Below are 15,737 nucleotides of genomic sequence, written 5' to 3'. Positions count from 1 at the left end.
GTTCATACTGCTCCCTCTAGTAATGTTACAAGGCAACTGCAGTTTATTCACTGGATTGAGAAAGGGGCCGTCCTATGCAAATAATCTCCTCCCATGATTACTTCTGTGAGCTTCCGTTGTGATACAATGATAGGACCTTCAACATATGCTCTTCAGCAGATTTGTAAAGTTATCAAATTGCCTTAGGCTAAGGATTGTTCCACTTGAAGGCCCTCAGATAAGTACCCCACCCTCACTTAGCAGGGTACTGAATTACATGCAGTAATCCTCTATACAGAACATGGGCGTTTGTGGGCATACTGTAAAGGCTGTATGCCAAGACTGGGATGTTTAAAATCCCATAGCATAGCAGCCATAGGTCCAGGTTATAGCAGAGGGTGGGAGTAGAAAGAGAGTGTGAGTCAGTGGTAGGGGTGGAGCAAGAAGGACAGGCAGAGAGAGACCCATATAGAGAGAGGAGGTATAGACAGATAATAGCAGGGGTGGTTGGAGAACTTAGAGGGGGAAGGGGGACATTGAGGGAGCATGGTGGGAGACCAAGAGTGGGTGGAGTCACAGAGGAAAGGCAGTGCCAGGATGCAGGAGAAGAAGCGGTGTAGGCCAGAGAGCAAGAGTGAGTGCAGGACAGGAAGCATAGTGGAGTGGGGTCACTGCTGACAAGCAAGCAGAGCCCAGCCCCTCACATGCAAATGGGGTGATTACAAAGGAAGGGATTTGGTGGTGGACATCATCTTTTTATGCCCCCCCTCACTCTCAGAAGGGGTTACATTTTGGGGAGCAGTGTCAAAAGGGGCATTAGGGCGCATTATTAAGGGGTGCCAGGAGACACAGTCCTCCATTCTATAGGCTCATCAAAAACCAACAAGAACAACAGGTAATTCAGCAAGTAGATTTAAAGCCTCTCTGTGGATTTATGTTCATACTGCTCCCTCTAGTAATGTTACAAGGCAACTGCAGTTTATTCACTGGATTGAGAAAGGGGCCGTCCTATGCAAATAATCTCCTCCCATGATTACTTCTGTGAGCTTCCGTTGTGATACAATGATAGGACCTTCAACATATGCTCTTCAGCAGATTTGTAAAGTTATCAAATTGCCTTAGGCTAAGGATTGTTCCACTTGAAGGCCCTCAGATAAGTACCCCACCCTCACTTAGCAGGGTACTGAATTACATGCAGTAATCCTCTATACAGAACATGGGCGTTTGTGGGCATATTGTAAAGGCTGTATGCCAAGACTGGGATGTTTAAAATCCCATAGCATAGCAGCCATAGGTCCAGGTTATAGCAGAGGGTGGGAGTAGAAAGAGAGTGTGAGTCAGTGGTAGGGGTGGAGCAAGAAGGACAGGCAGAGAGAGACCCATATAGAGAGAGGAGGTATAGACAGATAATAGCAGGGGTGGTTGGAGAACTTAGAGGGGGAAGGGGGACATTGAGGGAGCATGGTGGGAGACCAAGAGTGGGTGGAGTCACAGAGGAAAGGCAGTGCCAGGATGCAGGAGAAGAAGCGGTGTAGGCCAGAGAGCAAGAGTGAGTGCAGGACAGGAAGCATAGTGGAGTGGGGTCACTGCTGACAAGCAAGCAGAGCCCAGCCCCACGCATACAAATGGGGTGATTACAAAGGAAGGGATTTGGTGGTGGACATCATCTTTTTATGCCCCCCCTCACTCTCAGAAGGGGTTACATTTTGGGGAGCAGTGTCAAAAGGGGCATTAGGGTGCATTATTAAGGGGTGCCAGGAGACACAGTCCTCCATTCTATAGGCTCATCAAAAACCAACAAGAACAACAGGTAATTCAGCAAGTAGATTTAAAGCCTCTCTGTGGATTTATGTTCATACTGCTCCCTCTAGTAATGTTACAAGGCAACTGCAGTTTAATCACTGGATTGAGAAAGGGGCCGTCCTATGCAAATAATCTCCTCCCATGATTACTTCTGTGAGCTTCCGTTGTGATACAATGATAGGACCTTCAACATATGCTCTTCAGCAGATTTGTAAAGTTATCAAATTGCCTTAGGCTAAGGATTGTTCCACTTGAAGGCCCTCAGATAAGTACCCCACCCTCACTTAGCAGGGTACTGAATTACATGCAGTAATCCTCTATACAGAACATGGGCGTTGGTGGGCCTACTCTAAAGGCTGTGTGTTAAGACTGGGATGTTTAAAATCCCATAGCACAGCAGCCATAGGTCCAGGTTATAGCAGAGGGTGGGAGTAGAAAGAGAGTGTGAGTCAGGTGATAGGGGTGGAGCAAGAAGAACAGGCAGAGAGCGACCCATATAGAGAGAGGAGGTATAGACAGATAATAACAGGGGTGGTTGGAGAACTTAGAGGAGGAAGGGGGACATTGAGGGAGCATGGTGGGAGACCAAGAGTGGGTGGAGTCACAGAGGAAAGGCAGTGCCAGGATGCAGGAGAAGAAGCGGTGTAGGCCAGAGAGCAAGAGTGAGTGCAGGACAGGAAGCATAGTGGAGTGGGGTCACTGCTGACAAGCAAGCAGAGCGCACCCCCTCACATGCAAATGGGGTGATTACAAAGGAAGGGATTTGGTGGTGGACATCATCTTTTTATGCCCCCCCCTCACTCTCAGAAGGGGTTACATTTTGGGGAGCAGTGTCAAAAGGGGCATTAGGGTGCATTATTAAGGGGTGCCAGGAGACACAGTCCTCCATTCTATAGGCTCATCAAAAACCAACAAGAACAACAGGTAATTCAGCAAGTAGATTTAAAGCCTCTCTGTGGATTTATGTTCATACTGCTCCCTCTAGTAATGTTACAAGGCAACTGCAGTTTAATCACTGGATTGAGAAAGGGGCCGTCCTATGCAAATAATCTCCTCCCATGATTACTTCTGTGAGCTTCCGTTGTGATACAATGATAGGACCTTCAACATATGCTCTTCAGCAGATTTGTAAAGTTATCAAATTGCCTTAGGCTAAGGATTGTTCCACTTGAAGGCCCTCAGATAAGTACCCCACCCTCACTTAGCAGGGTACTGAATTACATGCAGTAATCCTCTATACAGAACATGGGCGTTTGTGGGCCTACTGTAAAGGCTGTATGCTAAGACTGGGATGTTTAAAATCCCATAGCACAGCAGCCATAGGTCCAGGTTATAGCAGAGGGTGGGAGTAGAAAGAGAGTGTGAGTCAGGTGGTAGGGGTGGAGCAAGAAGGACAGGCAGAGAGAGACCCATATAGAGAGAGGAGGTATAAACAGATAATAGCAGGGGTGGTTGGAGAACTTAGAGGAGGAAGGGGGACATTGAGGGAGCATGGTGGGAGACCAAGAGAGAGTGGAGTCACAGAGGAAAGGCAGTGCCAGGATGCAGGAGAAGAAGTGGTGTAGGCCAGAGAGCAAGAGTGAGTGCAGGACAGGATGCATGGTGGAGTGGGGTCACTGCTGACAAGCAAGCAGAGCCCAGCCCCTCGCATACAAATGGGGTGATTACAAAGGAAGGGATTTGGTGGTGGACATCATCTTTTTATGCCCCCCCTCACTCTCAGAAGGGGTCAAATTTTGGGGAGCAGTGTCAAAAGGGGCATTAGGGTGCATTATTAAGGGGTGCCAGGAGACACAGTCCTCCATTCTAAAGGCTCATCAAAAACCAACAAGAACAAAAGGTAATTCAGCAAGTAGATTTAAAGCCTCTCTGTGGATTTATGTTCAACTGCTCCCTCTAGTAATGTTACATGGCAACTGCAGTTTAATCACTGGATTGAGAAAGGGGCCGTCCTATGCAAATAATCTCCTCCCATGATTACTTCTGTGAGCTTCCGTTGTGATACAATGATAGGACCTTCAACATATGCTCTTCAGCAGATTTGTAAAGTTATCAAATTCCCTTAGGCTAAGGATTGTTCCACTTGAAGGCCCTCAGATAAGTACCCCACCCTCACTTAGCAGGGTACTGAATTACATGCAGTAATCCTCTATACAGAACATGGCCGTTCGTGGGCCTACTGTAAAGGCTGTATGCTAAGACTGGGATGTTTAAAATCCCATAGCACAGCAGCCATAGGTCCAGGTTATAGCAGAGGGTGGGAGTAGAAAGAGAGTGTGAGTCAGGTGATAGGGGTGGAGCAAGAAGAACAGACAGAAAGCGACCCATATAGAGAGAGGAGGTATAAACAGATAATAGCAGGGGTGGTTGGAGAACTTAGAGGAGGAAGGGGGACATTGAGGGAGCATGGTGGGAGACCAAGAGTGGGTGGAGTCACAGAGGAAAGGCAGTGCCAGGATGCAGGAGAAGAAGCGGTGTAGGCCAGAGAGCAAGAGTGAGTGCAGGACAGGAAGCATAGTGGAGTGGGGTCACTGCTGACAAGCAAGCAGAGCGCACCCCCTCACATGCAAATGGGGTGATTACAAAGGAAGGGATTTGGTGGTGGACATCATCTTTTTATGCCCCCCCTCACTCTCAGAAGGGGTTACATTTTGGGGAGCAGTGTCAAAAGGGGCATTAGGGCGCATTATTAAGGGGTGCCAGGAGACACAGTCCTCCATTCTATAGGCTCATCAAAAACCAACAAGAACAACAGGTAATTCAGCAAGTAGATTTAAAGCCTCTCTGTGGATTTATGTTCATACTGCTCCCTCTAGTAATGTTACAAGGCAACTGCAGTTTATTCACTGGATTGAGAAAGGGGCCGTCCTATGCAAATAATCTCCTCCCATGATTACTTCTGTGAGCTTCCGTTGTGATACAATGATAGGACCTTCAACATATGCTCTTCAGCAGATTTGTAAAGTTATCAAATTGCCTTAGGCTAAGGATTGTTCCACTTGAAGGCCCTCAGATAAGTACCCCACCCTCACTTAGCAGGGTACTGAATTACATGCAGTAATCCTCTATACAGAACATGGGCGTTTGTGGGCATACTGTAAAGGCTGTATGCCAAGACTGGGATGTTTAAAATCCCATAGCATAGCAGCCATAGGTCCAGGTTATAGCAGAGGGTGGGAGTAGAAAGAGAGTGTGAGTCAGTGGTAGGGGTGGAGCAAGAAGGACAGGCAGAGAGAGACCCATATAGAGAGAGGAGGTATAGACAGATAATAGCAGGGGTGGTTGGAGAACTTAGAGGGGGAAGGGGGACATTGAGGGAGCATGGTGGGAGACCAAGAGTGGGTGGAGTCACAGAGGAAAGGCAGTGCCAGGATGCAGGAGAAGAAGCGGTGTAGGCCAGAGAGCAAGAGTGAGTGCAGGACAGGAAGCATAGTGGAGTGGGGTCACTGCTGACAAGCAAGCAGAGCCCAGCCCCTCGCATACAAATGGGGTGATTACAAAGGAAGGGATTTGGTGGTGGACATCATCTTTTTATGCCCCCCCTCACTCTCAGAAGGGGTTACATTTTGGGGAGCAGTGTCAAAAGGGGCATTAGGGTGCATTATTAAGGGGTGCCAGGAGACACAGTCCTCCATTCTATAGGCTCATCAAAAACCAACAAGAACAACAGGTAATTCAGCAAGTAGATTTAAAGCCTCTCTGTGGATTTATGTTCATACTGCTCCCTCTAGTAATGTTACAAGGCAACTGCAGTTTAATCACTGGATTGAGAAAGGGGCCGTCCTATGCAAATAATCTCCTCCCATGATTACTTCTGTGAGCTTCCGTTGTGATACAATGATAGGACCTTCAACATATGCTCTTCAGCAGATTTGTAAAGTTATCAAATTGCCTTAGGCTAAGGATTGTTCCACTTGAAGGCCCTCAGATAAGTACCCCACCCTCACTTAGCAGGGTACTGAATTACATGCAGTAATCCTCTATACAGAACATGGGCGTTGGTGGGCCTACTCTAAAGGCTGTGTGTTAAGACTGGGATGTTTAAAATCCCATAGCACAGCAGCCATAGGTCCAGGTTATAGCAGAGGGTGGGAGTAGAAAGAGAGTGTGAGTCAGGTGATAGGGGTGGAGCAAGAAGAACAGGCAGAGAGCGACCCATATAGAGAGAGGAGGTATAGACAGATAATAGCAGGGGTGGTTGGAGAAGTTAGAGGAGGAAGGGGGACATTGAGGGAGCATGGTGGGAGACCAAGAGTGGGTGGAGTCACAGAGTAAAGGCAGTGCCAGGATGCAGGAGAAGAAGCGGTGTAGGCCAGAGAGCAAGAGTGAGTGCAGGACAGGAAGCATAGTGGAGTGGGGTCACTGCTGACAAGCAAGCAGAGCCCAGCCCCTCGCATACAAATGGGGTGATTACAAAGGAAGGGATTTGGTGGTGGACATCATCTTTTCATGCCCCCCCTCACTCTCAGAAGGGGTCAAATTTTGGGGAGCAGTGTCAAAAGGGGCATTAGGGTGCATTATTAAGGGGTGCCAGGAGACACAGTCCTCCATTCTAAAGGCTCATCAAAAACCAACAAGAACAAAAGGTAATTCAGCAAGTAGATTTAAAGCCTGTCTGTGGATTTATGTTCAACTGCTCCCTCTAGTAATGTTACATGGCAACTGCAGTTTAATCACTGGATTGAGAAAGGGGCCGTCCTATGCAAATAATCTCCTCCCATGATTACTTCTGTGAGCTTCCGTTGTGATACAATGATAGGACCTTCAACATATGCTCTTCAGCAGATTTGTAAAGTTATCAAATTCCCTTAGGCTAAGGATTGTTCCACTTGAAGGCCCTCAGATAAGTACCCCACCCTCACTTAGCAGGGTACTGAATTACATGCAGTAATCCTCTATACAGAACATGGCCGTTCGTGGGCCTACTGTAAAGGCTGTATGCTAAGACTGGATGTTTAAAATCCCATAGCACAGCAGCCATAGGTCCAGGTTATAGCAGAGGGTGGGAGTAGAAAGAGAGTGTTGGTCAGGTGGTAGGGGTGGAGCAAGAAGAACAGGCAGAGAGAGACCCATATAGAGAGAGGAGGTATAGACAGATAATAGCAGGGGTGGTTGGAGAACTTAGAGGATGAAGGGGGACATTGAGGGAGCATGGTGGGAGACCAAGAGTGGGTGGAGTCACAGAGGAAAGGCAGTGCCAGGATGCAGGAGAAGAAGCGGTGTAGGCCAGAGAGCAAGAGTGAGTGCAGGACAGGAAGCATAGTGGAGTGGGGTCACTGCTGACAAGCAAGCAGAGCCCACCCCCTCACATGCAAATGGGGTGATAACAAAGGAAGGGATTTGGTGGTGGACATCATCTTTTTATGCCCCCCCTCACTCTCAGAAGGGGTTACATTTTGGGGAGCAGTGTCAAAAGGGGCATTAGGGTGCATTATTAAGGGGTGCCAGGAGACACAGTCCTCCATTCTATAGGGTCATCAAAAACCAACAAGAACAACAGGTAATTCAGCAAGTAGATTTAAAGCCTCTCTGTGGATTTATGTTCATACTGCTCCCTCTAGTAATGTTACAAGGCAACTGCAGTTTAATCACTGGATTGAGAAAGGGGCCGTCCTATGCAAATAATCTCCTCCCATGATTACTTCTGTGAGCTTCCGTTGTGATACAATGATAGGACCTTCAACATATGCTCTTCAGCAGATTTGTAAAGTTATCAAATTGCCTTAGGCTAAGGATTGTTCCACTTGAAGGCCCTCAGATAAGTACCCCACCCTCACTTAGCAGGGTACTGAATTACATGCAGTAATCCTCTATACAGAACATGGGCGTTCGTGGGCCTACTGTAGAGGCTGTGTGCTAAGACTGGGATGTTTAAAATCCCATAGCACAGCAGCCATAGGTCCAGGTTATAGCAGAGGGTGGGAGTAGAAAGAGAGTGTGAGTCAGGTGGTAGGGGTGGAGCAAGAAGGACAGGCAGAGAGAGACCCATATAGAGAGAGGAGATATAGACAGATTATAGCAGGGGTGGTTGGAGAACTTAGAGGAGGAAGGGGGACATTGAGGGAGCATGGTGGGAGACCAAGAGTGGGTGGAGTCACAGAGGAAAGGCAGTGCCAGGATGCAGGAGAAGAAGCGGTGTAGGCCAGAGAGCAAGAGTGAGTGCAGGACAGGAAGCATAGTGGAGTGGGGTCACTGCTGACAAGCAAGCAGAGCCCACCCCCTCACATGCAAATGGGGTGATAACAAAGGAAGGGATTTGGTGGTGGACATCATCTTTTTATGCCCCCCCTCACTCTCAGAAGGGGTTACATTTTGGGGAGCAGTGTCAAAAGGGGCATTAGGGTGCATTATTAAGGGGTGCCAGGAGACACAGTCCTCCATTCTATAGGGTCATCAAAAACCAACAAGAACAACAGGTAATTCAGCAAGTAGATTTAAAGCCTCTCTGTGGATTTATGTTCATACTGCTCCCTCTAGTAATGTTACAAGGCAACTGCAGTTTAATCACTGGATTGAGAAAGGGGCCGTCCTATGCAAATAATCTCCTCCCATGATTACTTCTGTGAGCTTCCGTTGTGATACAATGATAGGACCTTCAACATATGCTCTTCAGCAGATTTGTAAAGTTATCAAATTGCCTTAGGCTAAGGATTGTTCCACTTGAAGGCCCTCAGATAAGTACCCCACCCTCACTTAGCAGGGTACTGAATTACATGCAGTAATCCTCTATACAGAACATGGGCGTTCGTGGGCCTACTGTAGAGGCTGTGTGCTAAGACTGGGATGTTTAAAATCCCATAGCACAACAGCCTTAGGTCCAGGTTATAGCAGAGGGTGGGAGTAGAAAGAGAGTGTGAGTCAGGTGGTAGGGGTGGAGCAAGAAGGACAGGCAGAGAGAGACCCATATAGAGAGAGGAGGTATAGACAGATAATAGCCGGGGTGGTTGGGGAGCTTAGAGGAGGAAGGGGGACATTGAGGGAGCATGGTGGGAGACCAAGAGTGGGTGGAGTCACAGAGGATAGGCAGTGCCAGGATGCAGGAGAAGAAGTGGTGTAGGCCAGAGGCAAAGAGTGAGTGCAGGACAGGATGCATGGTGGAGTGGGGTCACTGCTGACAAGCAAGCAGAGCCCAGCCCCTCGCATACAAATGGGGTGATTACAAAGGAAGGGATTTGGTGGTGGACATCATCTTTTTATGCCCCCCCTCACTCTCAGAAGGGGTCAAATTTTGGGGAGCAGTGTCAAAAGGGGCATTAGGGTGCATTATTAAGGGGTGCCAGGAGACACAGTCCTCCATTCTAAAGGCTCATCAAAAACCAACAAGAACAAAAGGTAATTCAGCAAGTAGATTTAAAGCCTCTCTGTGGATTTATGTTCAACTGCTCCCTCTAGTAATGTTACATGGCAACTGCAGTTTAATCACTGGATTGAGAAAGGGGCCGTCCTATGCAAATAATCTCCTCCCATGATTACTTCTGTGAGCTTCCGTTGTGATACAATGATAGGACCTTCAACATATGCTCTTCAGCAGATTTGTAAAGTTATCAAATTGCCTTAGGCTAAGGATTGTTCCACTTGAAGGCCCTCAGATAAGTACCCCACCCTCACTTAGCAGGGTACTGAATTACATGCAGTAATCCTCTATACAGAACATGGCCGTTCGTGGGCCTACTGTAAAGGCTGTATGCTAAGACTGGGATGTTTAAAATCCCATAGCACAGCAGCCATAGGTCCAGGTTATAGCAGAGGGTGGGAGTAGAAAGAGAGTGTGAGTCAGGTGATAGGGGTGGAGCAAGAAGAACAGGCAGAGAGCGACCCATATAGAGAGAGGAGGTATAGACAGATAATAGCAGGGGTGGTTGGAGAACTTAGAGGAGGAAGGGGGACATTGAGGGAGCATGGTGGGAGACCAAGAGTGGGTGGAGTCACAGAGGAAAGGCAGTGCCAGGATGCAGGAGAAGAAGCGGTGTAGGCCAGAGAGCAAGAGTGAGTGCAGGACAGGAAGCATAGTGGAGTGGGGTCACTGCTGACAAGCAAGCAGAGCCCACCCCCTCACATGCAAATGGGGTGATTACAAAGGAAGGGATTTGGTGGTGGACATCATCTTTTTATGCCCCCCCCTCACTCTCAGAAGGGGTTACATTTTGGGGAGCAGTGTCAAAAGGGGCATTAGGGTGCATTATTAAGGGGTGCCAGGAGACACAGTCCTCCATTCTATAGGCTCATCAAAAACCAACAAGAACAACAGGTAATTCAGCAAGTAGATTTAAAGCCTCTCTGTGGATTTATGTTCATACTGCTCCCTCTAGTAATGTTACAAGGCAACTGCAGTTTAATCACTGGATTGAGAAAGGGGCCGTCCTATGCAAATAATCTCCTCCCATGATTACTTCTGTGAGCTTCCGTTGTGATACAATGATAGGACCTTCAACATATGCTCTTCAGCAGATTTGTAAAGTTATCAAATTGCCTTAGGCTAAGGATTGTTCCACTTGAAGGCCCTCAGATAAGTACCCCACCCTCACTTAGCAGGGTACTGAATTACATGCAGTAATCCTCTATACAGAACATGGGCGTTTGTGGGCCTACTGTAAAGGCTGTATGCTAAGACTGGGATGTTTAAAATCCCATAGCACAGCAGCCATAGGTCCAGGTTATAGCAGAGGGTGGGAGTAGAAAGAGAGTGTGAGTCAGGTGGTAGGGGTGGAGCAAGAAGGACAGGCAGAGAGAGACCCATATAGAGAGAGGAGGTATAAACAGATAATAGCAGGGGTGGTTGGAGAACTTAGAGGAGGAAGGGGGACATTGAGGGAGCATGGTGGGAGACCAAGAGAGAGTGGAGTCACAGAGGAAAGGCAGTGCCAGGATGCAGGAGAAGAAGTGGTGTAGGCCAGAGAGCAAGAGTGAGTGCAGGACAGGATGCATGGTGGAGTGGGGTCACTGCTGACAAGCAAGCAGAGCCCAGCCCCTCGCATACAAATGGGGTGATTACAAAGGAAGGGATTTGGTGGTGGACATCATCTTTTTATGCCCCCCCTCACTCTCAGAAGGGGTCAAATTTTGGGGAGCAGTGTCAAAAGGGGCATTAGGGTGCATTATTAAGGGGTGCCAGGAGACACAGTCCTCCATTCTAAAGGCTCATCAAAAACCAACAAGAACAAAAGGTAATTCAGCAAGTAGATTTAAAGCCTCTCTGTGGATTTATGTTCAACTGCTCCCTCTAGTAATGTTACATGGGAACTGCAGTTTAATCACTGGATTGAGAAAGGGGCCGTCCTATGCAAATAATCTCCTCCCATGATTACTTCTGTGAGCTTCCGTTGTGATACAATGATAGGACCTTCAACATATGCTCTTCAGCAGATTTGTAAAGTTATCAAATTGCCTTAGGCTAAGGATTGTTCCACTTGAAGGCCCTCAGATAAGTACCCCACCCTCACTTAGCAGGGTACTGAATTACATGCAGTAATCCTCTATACAGAACATGGCCGTTCGTGGGCCTACTGTAAAGGCTGTATGCTAAGACTGGGATGTTTAAAATCCCATAGCACAGCAGCCATAGGTCCAGGTTATAGCAGAGAGTGGGAGTAGAAAGAGAGTGTGAGTCAGGTGATAGGGGTGGAGCAAGAAGAACAGGCAGAGAGCGACCCATATAGAGAGAGGAGGTATAAACAGATAATAGCAGGGGTGGTTGGAGAACTTAGAGGAGGAAGGGGGACATTGAGGGAGCATGGTGGGAGACCAAGAGTGGGTGGAGTCACAGAGGAAAGGCAGTGCCAGGATGCAGGAGAAGAAGCGGTGTAGGCCAGAGAGCAAGAGTGAGTGCAGGACAGGAAGCATAGTGGAGTGGGGTCACTGCTGACAAGCAAGCAGAGCGCACCCCCTCACATGCAAATGGGGTGATTACAAAGGAAGGGATTTGGTGGTGGACATCATCTTTTTATGCCCCCCCTCACTCTCAGAAGGGGTTACATTTTGGGGAGCAGTGTCAAAAGGGGCATTAGGGCGCATTATTAAGGGGTGCCAGGAGACACAGTCCTCCATTCTATAGGCTCATCAAAAACCAACAAGAACAACAGGTAATTCAGCAAGTAGATTTAAAGCCTCTCTGTGGATTTATGTTCATACTGCTCCCTCTAGTAATGTTACAAGGCAACTGCAGTTTATTCACTGGATTGAGAAAGGGGCCGTCCTATGCAAATAATCTCCTCCCATGATTACTTCTGTGAGCTTCCGTTGTGATACAATGATAGGACCTTCAACATATGCTCTTCAGCAGATTTGTAAAGTTATCAAATTGCCTTAGGCTAAGGATTGTTCCACTTGAAGGCCCTCAGATAAGTACCCCACCCTCACTTAGCAGGGTACTGAATTACATGCAGTAATCCTCTATACAGAACATGGGCGTTTGTGGGCATACTGTAAAGGCTGTATGCCAAGACTGGGATGTTTAAAATCCCATAGCATAGCAGCCATAGGTCCACGTTATAGCAGAGGGTGGGAGTAGAAAGAGAGTGTGAGTCAGTGGTAGGGGTGGAGCAAGAAGGACAGGCAGAGAGAGACCCATATAGAGAGAGGAGGTATAGACAGATAATAGCAGGGGTGGTTGGAGAACTTAGAGGGGGAAGGGGGACATTGAGGGAGCATGGTGGGAGACCAAGAGTGGGTGGAGTCACAGAGGAAAGGCAGTGCCAGGATGCAGGAGAAGAAGCGGTGTAGGCCAGAGAGCAAGAGTGAGTGCAGGACAGGAAGCATAGTGGAGTGGGGTCACTGCTGACAAGCAAGCAGAGCCCAGCCCCTCGCATACAAATGGGGTGATTACAAAGGAAGGGATTTGGTGGTGGACATCATCTTTTTATGCCCCCCCTCACTCTCAGAAGGGGTTACATTTTGGGGAGCAGTGTCAAAAGGGGCATTAGGGTGCATTATTAAGGGGTGCCAGGAGACACAGTCCTCCATTCTATAGGCTCATCAAAAACCAACAAGAACAACAGGTAATTCAGCAAGTAGATTTAAAGCCTCTCTGTGGATTTATGTTCATACTGCTCCCTCTAGTAATGTTACAAGGCAACTGCAGTTTAATCACTGGATTGAGAAAGGGGCCGTCCTATGCAAATAATCTCCTCCCATGATTACTTCTGTGAGCTTCCGTTGTGATACAATGATAGGACCTTCAACATATGCTCTTCAGCAGATTTGTAAAGTTATCAAATTGCCTTAGGCTAAGGATTGTTCCACTTGAAGGCCCTCAGATAAGTACCCCACCCTCACTTAGCAGGGTACTGAATTACATGCAGTAATCCTCTATACAGAACATGGGCGTTGGTGGGCCTACTCTAAAGGCTGTGTGTTAAGACTGGGATGTTTAAAATAACATAGCACAGCAGCCATAGGTCCAGGTTATAGCAGAGGGTGGGAGTAGAAAGAGAGTGTGAGTCAGGTGATAGGGGTGGAGCAAGAAGAACAGGCAGAGAGCGACCCATATAGAGAGAGGAGGTATAGACAGATAATAACAGGGGTGGTTGGAGAACTTAGAGGAGGAAGGTGGACATTGAGGGAGCATGGTGGGAGACCAAGAGTGGGTGGAGTCACAGAGGAAAGGCAGTGCCAGGATGCAGGAGAAGAAGCGGTGTAGGCCAGAGAGCAAGAGTGAGTGCAGGACAGGAAGCATAGTGGAGTGGGGTCACTGCTGACAAGCAAGCAGAGCGCACCCCCTCACATGCAAATGGGGTGATTACAAAGGAAGGGATTTGGTGGTGGACATCATCTTTTTATGCCCCCCCCTCACTCTCAGAAGGGGTTACATTTTGGGGAGCAGTGTCAAAAGGGGCATTAGGGTGCATTATTAAGGGGTGCCAGGAGACACAGTCCTCCATTCTATAGGCTCATCAAAAACCAACAAGAACAACAGGTAATTCAGCAAGTAGATTTAAAGCCTCTCTGTGGATTTATGTTCATACTGCTCCCTCTAGTAATGTTACAAGGCAACTGCAGTTTAATCACTGGATTGAGAAAGGGGCCGTCCTATGCAAATAATCTCCTCCCATGATTACTTCTGTGAGCTTCCGTTGTGATACAATGATAGGACCTTCAACATATGCTCTTCAGCAGATTTGTAAAGTTATCAAATTGCCTTAGGCTAAGGATTGTTCCACTTGAAGGCCCTCAGATAAGTACCCCACCCTCACTTAGCAGGGTACTGAATTACATGCAGTAATCCTCTATACAGAACATGGGCGTTTGTGGGCCTACTGTAAAGGCTGTATGCTAAGACTGGGATGTTTAAAATCCCATAGCACAGCAGCCATAGGTCCAGGATATAGCAGAGGGTGGGAGTAGAAAGAGAGTGTGAGTCAGGTGGTAGGGGTGGAGCAAGAAGGACAGGCAGAGAGAGACCCATATAGAGAGAGGAGGTATAAACAGATAATAGCAGGGGTGGTTGGAGAACTTAGAGGAGGAAGGGGGACATTGAGGGAGCATGGTGGGAGACCAAGACAGAGTGGAGTCACAGAGGAAAGGCAGTGCCAGGATGCAGGAGAAGAAGTGGTGTAGGCCAGAGAGCAAGAGTGAGTGCAGGACAGGATGCATGGTGGAGTGGGGTCACTGCTGACAAGCAAGCAGAGCCCAGCCCCTCGCATACAAATGGGGTGATTACAAAGGAAGGGATTTGGTGGTGGACATCATCTTTTTATGCCCCCCCTCACTCTCAGAAGGGGTCTAATTTTGGGGAGCAGTGTCAAAAGGGGCATTAGGGTGCATTATTAAGGGGTGCCAGGAGACACAGTCCTCCATTCTAAAGGCTCATCAAAAACCAACAAGAACAAAAGGTAATTCAGCAAGTAGATTTAAAGCCTCTCTGTGGATTTATGTTCAACTGCTCCCTCTAGTAATGTTACATGGGAACTGCAGTTTAATCACTGGATTGAGAAAGGGGCCGTCCTATGCAAATAATCTCCTCCCATGATTACTTCTGTGAGCTTCCGTTGTGATACAATGATAGGACCTTCAACATATGCTCTTCAGCAGATTTGTAAAGTTATCAAATTGCCTTAGGCTAAGGATTGTTCCACTTGAAGGCCCTCAGATAAGTACCCCACCCTCACTTAGCAGGGTACTGAATTACATGCAGTAATCCTCTATACAGAACATGGCCGTTCGTGGGCCTACTGTAAAGGCTGTATGCTAAGACTGGGATGTTTAAAATCCCATAGCACAGCAGCCATAGGTCCAGGTTATAGCAGAGGGTGGGAGTAGAAAGAGAGTGTGAGTCAGGTGATAGGGGTGGAGCAAGAAGAACAGGCAGAGAGCGACCCATATAGAGAGAGGAGGTATAAACAGATAATAGCAGGGGTGGTTGGAGAACTTAGAGGAGGAAGGGGGACATTGAGGGAGCATGGTGGGAGACCAAGAGTGGGTGGAGTCACAGAGGAAAGGCAGTGCCAGGATGCAGGAGAAGAAGCGGTGTAGGCCAGAGAGCAAGAGTGAGTGCAGGACAGGAAGCATAGTGGAGTGGGGTCACTGCTGACAAGCAAGCAGAGCGCACCCCCTCACATGCAAATGGGGTGATTACAAAGGAAGGGATTTGGTGGTGGACATCATCTTTTTATGCCCCCCCTCACTCTCAGAAGGGGTTACATTTTGGGGAGCAGTGTCAAAAGGGGCATTAGGGCGCATTATTAAGGGGTGCCAGGAGACACAGTCCTCCATTCTATAGGCTCATCAAAAACCAACAAGAACAACAGGTAATTCAGCAAGTAGATTTAAAGCCTCTCTGTGGATTTATGTTCATACTGCTCCCTCTAGTAATGTTACAAGGCAACTGCAGTTTATTCACTGGATTGAGAAAGGGGCCGTCCTATGCAAATAATCTCCTCCCATGATTACTTCTGTGAGCTTCCGTTGTGATACAATGATAGGACCTTCAACATATGCTCTTCAGCAGATTTGTAAAGTTA

The sequence above is a fragment of the Pleurodeles waltl genome, chromosome 1_2 (assembly GCF_031143425.1).
Source record: "Pleurodeles waltl isolate 20211129_DDA chromosome 1_2, aPleWal1.hap1.20221129, whole genome shotgun sequence".
Classification (NCBI taxonomy): domain Eukaryota; kingdom Metazoa; phylum Chordata; class Amphibia; order Caudata; family Salamandridae; genus Pleurodeles; species Pleurodeles waltl.
The sequence above is the reverse complement of the archived record's forward strand: the minus strand, read 5'-3'. Positions refer to the sequence as shown.